Below are 11,986 nucleotides of genomic sequence, written 5' to 3' on the forward strand. Positions count from 1 at the left end.
GCGCCCCGAAGAGGATCCGGAACTCCCAGGCCACTGACTTTCCCGTCGTGTTGAATCCTCCAGGCGGACTGCACGGACCTCACCCGTTTACCTCTCGACGGTTTCATGCCCTCTTGAACTCTCTCTTAAAAGTTCTTTTCAACTTTCCCTTACAGTACTTGTTGGCTATCGGTCTCATGCCCGTATTTAGCCTTAGATGGAGTTTACCACCCGCTTTGGGCTGCATTCCCAAGCAACTCGACTTCGAGAAGACCCGCGCCAGGGTCCGCTACCGGCCTAACACCGTCCTCGGGGTGAGCCTCGATCAGAAGGACTTGGGCCCCCTGAGCGATGGCGGGGAGTTGGTCTTCTGTACACCACATTTCCCGAGCCCGCCACCGGGTGGAGATTCGGCACTGGGCTCTTCCCACTTCACTCGCCGTTACTGGGGAAATCCTGGTTAGTTTATTTTCCTCTGCTTAGTAATATGCTTAAATTCAGTGGGTCGCCACGTCTGATCTGAGGTCGTAGTCGGAAAGAAAACGCCGAAGCGTCAGGGGGAGCCGCTGGAGGAGGCTAGGCCCCTGCCAGAGCAGGGGCCTGGCGTCCAGCAGCGTGCGCGCCCTCTTTCCCCGGATCGGATCTGGAGGGGGTTCTTCCTCCCCAGGAAGCCGGCCGCGGAGGTGGGCACCCAAGGCGCGTGCATGCAGGCAGCCGGTGGGATACCACAGATAGCCACGCGCGGCACACAGCCAGGCACCTCGGGATGGGCCTGGGGCATACCGGTCGCCAGACCCCTCTCGGGGCTAGGCACGCCAGCGGCGATCGGGGGGGCTGACCTTGTGGGGGGACGAAGGGAAGTGGAGCTAACCCTGCGACTGTCCGAGCCGTGCCCCGGGGAAGCCCCGGGGCGATTGACGATCGAGCGACCCTCAGACAGGCATAGCCCTGGGAGGAACACGGGACCGCAAGGTGCGTTCGAAGCTGCATTCTTCATTGACTCGCGAGCCGAGTGATCCACCGCCAAGAGTCAGAGGCAACTTTTCGAAAACAGTCACTGACCTGTGGGCACTGGAGAGGCGGGAGGAAGGCGACGCCGTCCATCTACCACCTGCACGGCGAGACGGCCCGGGCGCCCCATTCAAGGCTTCCCCTCTGGGAATCAGACTGCACCGTTGGGAGAAAAAAACATTACCAGGAGCTCAGCCTTGGAGTCCCTCTCACCCACCCGTGGGCGAGGAAGGGGGCTCCCGGTGTGACAGAAGCAGGCAGTCCCGCAGCCGTCGGTCCCTCCCGGTGTACTGTGAGGGACAGCGTGAGTCTTTAAAACCCTCAAACCAGTCGCACGGGAACGAGTCAAACCGGTTACCAGGCAACGAGGGAAGGTCGCCTCACCTTCACGTCAGCCATCTGTTGTCGGGTGGCCCCGAGCCGTGCCGGCGGGCTGGCAGTTTTCAGCCCACCCCACCCTTGCCTGGGTCGGAGAAGCCGGAAGGGACGAGCCAGGCGGCTCCCTATCCCGCACGCCTCCCACCGAGCGGAGCCAGGGTCCCCTCACTGACCCTCGGCCCCTTCTGTTCCAGGCTGCCCTGCCGCACGAGAAGGGCCACTCCTCGTTTGCCCAGATCCCGGTTGGGCTGGGACTTGGGTGCAGGAGGGCCCTGCTGGTGACAAGGCCTTTCGAGGGGGGGTGGTACCAACCTGGGGATACACTGCCATTCGATTTGCCCCCACCGCAGGGGTCGTGCCGGGTGAGCTTGGGTTCCATCTTTGGAGGACCTACCGCTGTGCCCCTCCCAGAGAGGGACAGGGGACGGGGTCCACCCCATCCCCTCACATATCGGTCAGGTCCTCCCCGGTGGAAGAAGCCCGCCGAAGGCCTGGTCCTCACCCAAGCGCCCCATGCAGCCACGGACCGCTCTGCCAGCCGGAGTGCGCCAGGGCAGGGCCTGGCCCTGTTCCTACGGTGCGTGCTTGCAGGAGGCAGCCGAATGCTTCGGGCTGGTGCCGTTGGCCGCTCAGGCCGCTCCGCCGTTAATGATCCTTCCGCAGGTTCACCTACGGAAACCTTGTTACGACTTTTACTTCCTCCAGATAGTCAAGTTTGATCGTCTTCTCGGCGCTCCGCCAGGGCCGTTGCCGACCCCGGTGGGGCCAATCCGAGGATCTCACTAAACCATCCAATCGGTAGTAGAGACGGGAAGTGTGTACAAAGGGCAGGGACTTAATCAAAAGAAGCTTATGACCCGCACTTACTGGGAATTCCTCGTTCATGGGAAATAATTGCAATCCCCAATCCCTATCACGAACGGGGTTCAGCGGGTTACCTGCGCCTGTCGGCGAAGGGTAGAGACACGCTGATCCGTTCAGTGTAGCGTGCATGCAGCCCCAGACATCTAAGGGCATCACAGACCTGTTATTGCTTGATCTTGTGTAGCTGAATGCCACTTGTCCCTCTAAGAAGTTGGACGCCGACCGCTGGGGGTTGGGTAACTAGTTAGCATGAAGGAGTCTCGTTCGTTATCGAAATTAACCGGACAAATCGCTACACCAACTAAGAACGGCCATGCACTACCACCCACAGAATCGAGAAAGAGCTATCAATCTGTCAATCCCTTCCGTGTCCGGCCCGGAGGTGAGGATTCCCATGTTGAGTCAAATTAAGCCACAGGCTCCGCTCCTGGTGGTGCCCTTCTGTCAATTCCTTTATTTATTTATTTATGTATTTGCAAGTTTGTACCGCGCTAGAATCGACTCCCTAAGGAGTATCTCCGCGCCCTTTAGCATCATCAATGTCAAGACAAATACTGGCCGTGTACATTATAACTTTGAGAAAATATGTTAGTCTTGGAAGAGGAAGGTTTTTAATTGTTTCCTAAAAGGAAGATGTTCTCTATACGCTCTAATAGCTATGGGGAGGCTGTTCCACAACGTGGGACCTGCCACAGATAAAGCTCTGAACCCCTGTCTTACTTTCCTAGCTCTGGGGACACATAACAAAGCCCGTTCACCAGATCTGAGGGAGCGTGTGGGAACATATGGAATGAACTTGTTGGCCAGGTAAGCCGGGCCTGACCCCGTCAGGCATTTATGTATGATACAACATATTTTAAACTTCACCCTCTGTTTCACTGGTAACCAGTGAAGTTTAATCAGCAAAGGTTTTGAGGGTGTTCGAGGTGGTGCGTTTAGTACAAGGCGGGCAGCAGTATTCTGCACCACCTGCAATCTTGAGATGACTCCTTCGTTAGCAGATAGTAGCAGGCCGTTACAATAATCTAGTCTGCTTAACACTAACGCTTGCACCAAGGTCTTTCTTGTGGCATCTGGGAGTAACGGAAACACCTTCCGAAGCAACCCAATGATATGAAAACATGAGCCCACCACTTGATTAACATGTTGTTTTAAGGAAAGCTCCTGGTCCAACCTAACACCCAAATCTTTCACTACCAGTTTAGGCTCAGGGACTGGCCCAAGATCTTGAGGCCACCAGTCCGGGGTCCACAGGAGTTTAGCCTCACCAAATAGCATCACCTCCGTTTTAGCAATGTTACATTGCAAATAGTTGGACGCCATCCAGTGTGCCACTGCTTTCATTCCCTGGGCAAAAGAGTTCCTAATCTCTGTAGTGAGTGTTTTAAATGGAAAGAGGAGTTGGGTATCATCCGCGTAAGACACCGGGATGAACCCATGGGATCTCATGATGTTAGCCAAGGGGGCCACATAGATGTTAAAAAGCGTAGGGCTCAAACAAGAGCTCTGTGGCACCCCTTTGGAGATCCTCAGCTCCTCTGAGGATCTCCAAGTTTCAGCTTTGCAACCATACTCCTCTCGGAACCCAAAGACTTTGGTTTCCTGGAAGCTACTCGGCGGGTCAGGGGAATAATGCCGCCAGATCGCTAGTCGGCATTGTTTATGGTCGGAACTACGACGATATCTGATTGTCTTTGAACCTCTGACTTTCGTTCTTGATTAATGAAAACATTCTTGGCAAATGCTTTCGCTTTGGTTCGTCTTGCGCCAGTCCAAGAATTTCACCTCTAGCGGCACAATACGAATGTCCCCGGCCGTCCCTCTTAATCATGGCCCCAGTTCCGAAAACCAACAAAATAGAACCGGAGTCCTATTCTATTATTCCAAGCTGAAGTATTCAGGCGACCAGCCTGCTTTGAACACTCTAATTATTTCAAAGTAAACGCTTCGGACCCACAAGACACTCCGTCAAGAGCACAAAGGGGGCGCCGAGAGGCAGGGGCTGGGACAGGCGGTAGCTCGCCTAGCTGTGGACCGCCAGCTCGATCCCAAGATCCAACTACGAGCTTTTTAACTGCAGCAACTTTAAAATACGCTATTGGAGGTGGAATTACCGCGGCTGCTGGCACCAGACTTGCCCTCCATTGGATCCTCTTTAAAGGATTTAAAGTGTACTCATTCCAATTACAGGCCCTCAAAAGAGTCCTGTATTGCTATTTTTCGTCACTACCTCCCCGAGTCGGGAGTGGGTAATTTTTACGCCTGCTGTCTTCCTTGGATGTGGTAGCCGTTTCTCAGGCTCCCTCTCCGGAATCGAACCCTGATTCCCTGTTACCCGTGGTCACCATGGTAGGCACAGAAAGTACCATCGAAAGTACCGTAGAATTACCACAGTTATCCAAGTAAAAGATGGATTAATGGACCCCTAACTGATTTAATGAGCCATTCGCAGTTTTACTGTACTGGCCATGTGTACTTACACGTGCATGGCTTAATCTTTGAGACAAGCATATGCTGCTGGCAGGATCAACCAGGTAGCCGCACCTGCTGATGGGGTGGGTTCGGGAGCCGCATGCCCCTCTCCCCGATCGGCAACCTTCACACACCCCTCCCTCTTGGGAACCTGCTAGGGGAAGAGCCCACTTGCCTGGCCGGGAAGGCTCGCTGGAGGGGTGGAGAGGTGTGGTCGCATGGGCACCGGAAGGCCCAGCCATTGTTGTGTGCAGATTTAGATTCCGTATATAGGTTTCCCGATTTATGCCCTTATATAGGTACAATTCACATTGCCCTTATTTGGACATGGAAATCCGGCCCTTATTTAGACATTGTCCGTACAAACCAAATACAGGCATGGCCACCTACATCCGTCCATCCACGTCACAACGAATTCTTGGAAAACCAGACCCTTCAGCCTTTAGGAATTTCCCTCAGCTTGAATATTGATTTCTCCAAGAACTCATTAAGTAATCATGAACATCTATTTCTTAGGGGTACATTCATGACGTTCCTCTGCCCGACTTTTACGTCAACACTGGCATTCCTAGACACCTTCAAGGTATAAATATACCAGCACTTGCCCTGGCAAATTGCGGTTCCCGGAGGATTCGATCCAACCCAGACTACGTGGTTCGCCACGGCAAATTTGGAAGGAGATCGAGTTCCAGCCTGATGCACTGACCTGACGCTGCCATCCTCCTCCCAGAGAATCCAGCTCCAGTGCTCTCTGACTTCCCTTGCGGGGGGTTAGACTATCGAGTCCAGAAAAGAGATTCCAGCCTCTCTCATTCTAAGGTATGGAGCTGACTAGAACTTAGAGAAACTTTTGGCAACTCTTGGCTAAATTAAAATATAGCTAGCTATACTTTAGAAAGAGCACCTACTTCAAACCTCGTACTGCACTTAGGTTAGGTACACTGGGGTAGAACAATTTATAAGCATCAGATGAGTATCACATTTTAGCTTATGTTATTTATGTATGTATTTTGATTAATATATGTCATAGCTACAAACCATGCTGTTGCAGTATTATTTTATCTTACTGCTAACCTCGTACATGTTGTACTTCGCAGTCTGTCTTACGATTGTAGCAATTCATATCTCTTGCACAAGAAATAAGACTGTTCAATAAACCCCTTTAATTGAAACGCCCGTCTCTCTATTTCTGTGCAACTCTGTAGAAACGAAGCATGCACAATTGACTGAGTGAAACTGTTATCTATTGTTTCCAAGATTCTGAGACTGTTCCGATTCTAAGAGGAAACAAAGTTGTCATGTTTATGCGGTTGTCAGAGACTAATCCCTTCTTGTATATTCGAGAAGTTTCTAGTGACCTCTGAGTTAGCTGGCAGAAACAAGTAATTAAGTTTAATATACTCGATAGAGACATACTGACCTTAGTCCTATGTCAAATCTATAGTGTATGTTATTCCAATACGCTGAGCCTATCAGGGATATAGGAACTACACTACATGGCACCCAACGGTTTGGTAAGGCACTAATTTAACGCTAGATACTGAAGTAACTCAGTCGTGCTTTTCTCAGCGACCCTATACTCATAAAACTACATTAGACGTCTGGAGTGGGTAGGGATAATATCCGCCATAGCTGAGTAGGACGAAAGTCCTATGTATTAGCTGTTTGGTTTTGTTCAACGTTGAAGGATACAGTGTTCCAAAATATTGTGCACCTTATCTTTGTTTCCTTGAAACTTGCTCTGCAATTTTTCATTAAACAATGTCAGACACCGGAGATGTTGTCGTCGACAACGGTCAAGCTGAGGCTGACCTTACAGGTCTTAATGGTGACGAGTTGGGTGTTATACACATCCCACCAAATTTAAGGGGAGCCATCACTCTGAAACTTATAAAACATGGTCTGACACCAAGAGGTGGTAGAGCAGTTTTTGTGATAGAGGCACATGAATCTCACCAGACAGAGGTATTCTATTCATGGATAATATTCCCAGAATCAAATCCAGTAACATATGTTTCACTTCTACAAAGAAGATGAACCACCTGAGGAATATATTCCTTTCGAGTATATTGAAATTTCACTCACATAACAGGAGCAGGAGTTCCGGTTTAAAGGTGCCCTAAAACATTACAATCACATTACCAGGCTCGGTCCACTAGGTAGACCAAAAGCAACATGGCCGATTTTAGCCAGCTATACACCTCATCCTGACATTGAAACTATGTCAGATGTAGATTTACTTGCTCAACTCAAGGAATTAATCAAGATATATAGACAATTGGTTCAATATGTCATGCGGACTTTCACAGTCCAACAACCATTAACAATTCAAAATCCAGCGTCTCATCAGGGGAATACGTTAAAAATGACTCCACAGACTTTACACTCAGTCATGGGTAAATTGCCCGCAAAACGCGAACAAATCCTGTTCTGGTTAGCCCAAAAAATTACTCAAATCGAAGCACTATTTCCTAATACTACCCCTTTTGAAAAACACAGAAATTTAACAATTTGTTTACCAATGGGGAGGGAAACCAGTCAAACCACAACTGTCTGAAAGTCCTGATAAGGTCTTTCCTAAAAACACTCCTACCTAAAAGAAGTGGGAAAATAGTAAACAGCATTCCAAAGAGAAGCGTTCTCATTCTCCAGGAAGGTCTCCTCCACAGAAGGAGCCCTCTGAAAGGAGGTACGACCTCAGGAATAGGGATAAGTTGAGAAAACCTGACATATATCAAGATAATGATACACGTTCCTCTCGTACATTTCAGATATCGTCACAGACATCTGAAAGAAGAGGACGGTCAGAAAAAAAGGAAGAATGCGTGAAGTCCAAAGACGATCAGCACGTTCAGAAAAATAAAGCAAAACCTCAATTCACCAAGAAAAAGGTCGCAGGTCTGAAGATCAGACATGCCGAGAATACTGAGAACCCAACTCAGGAACGGAGAATGGGCCCAGACCATGCTGGACAGTGCAGCAGAAGTTACAATAGCTCGCCAGAACCTGAAGGGACTTCTGGAGACAGTGGACTTGAATGAAGACATACAAGTTGAGACTGTAGACACCAGGGTTAGTTCTCCACATAGGTTATATGAAATAACACTCCGGTTGGAGGGAGACATACCAAGAAAAGGGAAAGGACTCTTTTGGGAGCATCTTTCAAGGGGTTATGATATACTTCTAGCAGAACAGGACTGGCCACCAGAATTTGTCAGGGAGTGCCCACATGGCAAGGCCATCATTATACCTGCCTTCTCCAACCATGTTCCAGTTCATTTAAAATCTACATTAGCCAGGAAATGGGCAGTAGCCCAAGCCCCAGCACTGTATAAAAATCATGTAGGATGGGATGAGGACTCACCACACCATAAAATCCAGTTAAAAAATCAACCGACTGCACAAAGGCAGTACCAAGTTAAGCAAGAAGCTAAAAAACAGGTCAGGGAGATTTTAGATCAACTTGAATATCAGGGGGTGATTGAAACATGCACCTCATAAATGAACAATCCTTTGTTTCCTGTCTCCAAACCAGACAATACATATCATCTAGTTTTGGATTATAGACACTTAAATTCTTGTTGCAAAACATTTGCAGTGCAAAATGCACACAGTACAGCATTAATGAATAATATTGTGCGTAAAAAATATAAAACCACATTAGACATTTCAAATGGTTTCTTTTGTCAAAATATTTCACCAGAAAGCAGATATTTGACCGCTTTCTCAATAATGGGGACCCAGCGTCGGCAACTGCCCCAGGAATTCAAGAACAGCCCGGGGTTATTCTCAGCAAGGGTAACAGAGTTACTACAAACTTATGATGATGAGGCATTGTCATATGTCGATGATATATATCTGACAGACGATGACCTGGATAAGCACTTGAACAGGGTGAGCACTAGGCCTGGGCGGTAAATTCCGTTCCGCTCGCGGAATTTGCAGAATGTGGGTAATTTCGCGTTCCGCGTAGAACGCGGAATTGCCCAAAATTCTGCATTCCGCGGCTTTGCGGAATTTTTTGTTTGTTCGTGTTCTCAAAATGCGTGTTCACGAGATATTTCCCCCAAGCACGCACACAGCGATCGCAAACAAGCAATTCCATGTGTTTGCGGAATTTCTGCGTGTTCATGGAGATTTTTTACCGTTTTGCGGAGCTTTGCGTAGCGCGACTTCGCACATTCTGCCCACCCCTAGTGAGCACAATAATATTGGGCTTTGCCTCAGAGGGTTACAAATTCAACTTTAAAAAGTCAAGAATTGCCCACCTCAACGTCCTTTTCCTAGGATATGAACTATCAAGTGAAGTGTGCGCTCCAACCTCCAAAAACAATGAAGATTTTACAGTCGATTCTAAGTTTCCTGAATTTTGGAAGAACTTACATCTTAAATTACGAAGAAAGGGTTAAACCTCTCTACGAATTAATCAAACCTGATTCTAAAATCACACATTCGACACAAAAACACACAGAAATTTTGCGTTCACTCCAGGCAGACATGTTAGCAACAAAACACTTGCAAACATGCGTAAACATACGCAACTTAGAGATCCTAATAATTCCGGGTCAATGCGGATTCACCTACTTAACTTTTAACGAAGGTGAAAAAGTACCAATTGCATACAAATCCCACTTGTATACACAAGCAGAAATGAAATTCAGTTCTACAGAAAAAATTCTGACAGCAGTTCAAACCGCTGTAGCAAAAGAAAGAGCCTTAGCACAGGGGAAACGCATTATGGTTGCGACTCCTGTACCAGCCCTAGAGGCAGTTACAAAGGCTAGCATTCCAAATGCAAAAGCCTTACATCCGAGATTGATACAATGGGTTAATTCTCTTCCTGCAACTGATGTTGAATACGTTTTTGATCCATATTTAAAAACACAAGCATTCCTGCAATATGAAGACGAATGTCCTCTGTCTACTGAAATTCTCCCTCTTGACCAGCATGAATTTATAATTTATACTGACGGATCTGCACAGCCCGCTACAGGGAGTAAACAAGCTTACAGTGCAGCGTGTGCTATCGTTAAAGGTCGCATGCGAGATGGCAAATTCAGACCAATGGTCACAAAAACACAATCTCTAGGAGATTGTACAGCTCAGCGAGATGAACTACAAGCATTTAAGATGGCACTTGAAAATACAGATCGCAAATTCCCAACACTGATAGTGTGCGATTCTTTTTACTGTGTTCAATCTTGCAATTAATATTTACAGAATTGGATTCAAAATGGTTTTAAAGATGCAAAAGGTGGCACAATCAAGCACAAATTGCTTTGGGAACACAGGGCCCGATTCACAGAACTAACTTAAGACAAAATCCTAAACTTACTACAATTTTGATATTCACAGAAGGCACTTACTCATTTTGGTATTCACAGAAGGTGCTTACTCATTTCGGTATTCACAAAAGTTAGGAGTCCTAACTTTAGAACTCCTAAATGCCTTCTGTGAATACCGAAAGTCTTAAGATTAGGATTGTTCACAGTTTAGTAGTGGTAAAGGTAGGACTCCTAACTTTAGGACTCCTAAATGCCTTCTGTGAATACCGAAAGCCTTAAAATTAGGATTTTTCTCAGTTTAGTAGTAGTAAAGTTAGGAGTCCTAACTTTCGGACTCCTAAACTGTGAATACCGAAGTGAGTAAGTGCCTTCTATGAATACGAAAATTGTAGTAAATTTAGGATTTTGTCTTAAGTTAGTTCTGTGAATCGGGCCCAAGTAGTTCAGTTGCAAAATGGACTACAAAACACTCACGTGATACACACGCTGAGTCACCAACGTGATGGCGTTCACTGGATGATGAAGCCTCGAAAGGGGCTGTGCAAACGGCTTCCGTAGCTGCAATCACTCATTCAAAAACGAAAATAGGCAGCGAAATAATGCTGGCTGTCAATGCATCAAGCAAATGCAGCGGTGCGGCATTGCCTAAAAACTTTCCACTCAAATATTCATTTATAATTGATGCAAACAATGTTCCGTTTGCTCGAATCCCTGGAGTGGGGGAGAGGGTAATACCAAACATGGAACATAGATTAGGACTAATCCTAGCAGCACATGAAGGGATCGCCTCTGCCCATGCAGGTGTTTCTTCCACAGTATTGTTATTAAAACAGAGATACTGGTGGCCAGGCATTAGGAAACAGACCAAGAATTATGTCTTGGACTGCGAAATATACCAGAAGATGAAAGTCTCTACTGTGAAACGTCCTGCACAGACGCCCCTGTTAATTTCAGATAAACCATTAGCATGTGTTTACCTGGACCACTGCGGTCCCTTACAAAGGGATGGTAACTATAAATATATCATGGTCGCAGTGGATTCGTGCTCAAGGTTCCTATGGATGTGGCCTCAGCGCTTGGCTGACGCTCGAACTGTTATAAAAGATTTGCGAGTCTTTATCTGCACATACGCAATAGGCACACTACATTCTGACCAGGGTCCTGCATTTAGCTCTAATGCTTACAAAGAAGCCATGACCAGTCTGGGCGTAGCATTGCGGTATTATTCTCCATTCCATCCTGAGGGAAATTCTGTTGTGGAAAGAAAAAACCGGGACATAAAGCAGTCTATAACAGCTAGGGTATTAGGTTCGGGTGATGGGGGGGTCAAACATTTATATGGGGTCCAGCACGCACTAAACAACTTGCCAAGAAGTTCTCTACGGGGTGTCACTCCATATGAGGTCCTGTTTGGGACTAGAATGTTGGTTCCGGACTTAGATATGAAAGGCACAGTGGTGGAAAACAAACAATTTGATATCAAAGATCGTTTGGCTGTTTTACAGGACTTAAATGAACTAAGAAAGCAACAAAGCAACGTGGTCCTGAAGCCAACCACCACTGAGAATAATCTGGCCATCCCAGCAAGGCCTGTCTGGATCCCAAAGCTTGGGGATCTAGTCAGAGAAAAGATCGCGGATAAGAAGGAATTTGGGCCTACATACAGACAACCAGTACCTGTCCTAGCAATCCACAGATCAAGAATAGTACTTTTGCCCCCCCTTGCTGGTAAAAAGGAGAAAAGATGTGTGTCCATCGACCTGATCAAACCACACTATGTGGCCGATACTGAATAGCAGGCCAAGTGGACTCCGCCAATGTAGCAGATGTACTCCTCTAGCTACAATCCAAGAGGTTCAAACTGAGAGTCTCATCACCTTTGAAGAATCGACAGTAAGAAATAGAGGACTAAGGAACAATGCAATGGACCTTGTACCTCTTGAGACCCAAATAGCAGTTTGTCCAGATACACCCGTTTATAACAAAGTAACAAGTGA

At 47.3% G+C, this 11,986-nt stretch overlaps 3 pseudogenes; all 3 read right to left on the reverse strand.

The window, feature by feature from the left end:
- LOC146858137 (28S ribosomal RNA) overlaps positions 1-507 on the reverse strand; it is a 3,539-nt pseudogene extending 3,032 nt beyond the window's left edge.
- Positions 508-905: 398 nt separating this feature from the next.
- On the reverse strand, positions 906-1,011 carry LOC146858138 (5.8S ribosomal RNA; annotated as a pseudogene; the record flags this gene model as incomplete).
- A 1,003-nt stretch (positions 1,012-2,014) lies between these two features.
- On the reverse strand, positions 2,015-4,769 carry LOC146858139 (18S ribosomal RNA; annotated as a pseudogene).
- Between the last annotated feature and the right edge of the window lie 7,217 nt (positions 4,770-11,986).

The sequence above is a fragment of the Triturus cristatus genome, chromosome 3_2, assembly GCF_964204655.1.
Source record: "Triturus cristatus chromosome 3_2, aTriCri1.1, whole genome shotgun sequence".
Lineage (NCBI taxonomy): Eukaryota > Metazoa > Chordata > Amphibia > Caudata > Salamandridae > Triturus > Triturus cristatus.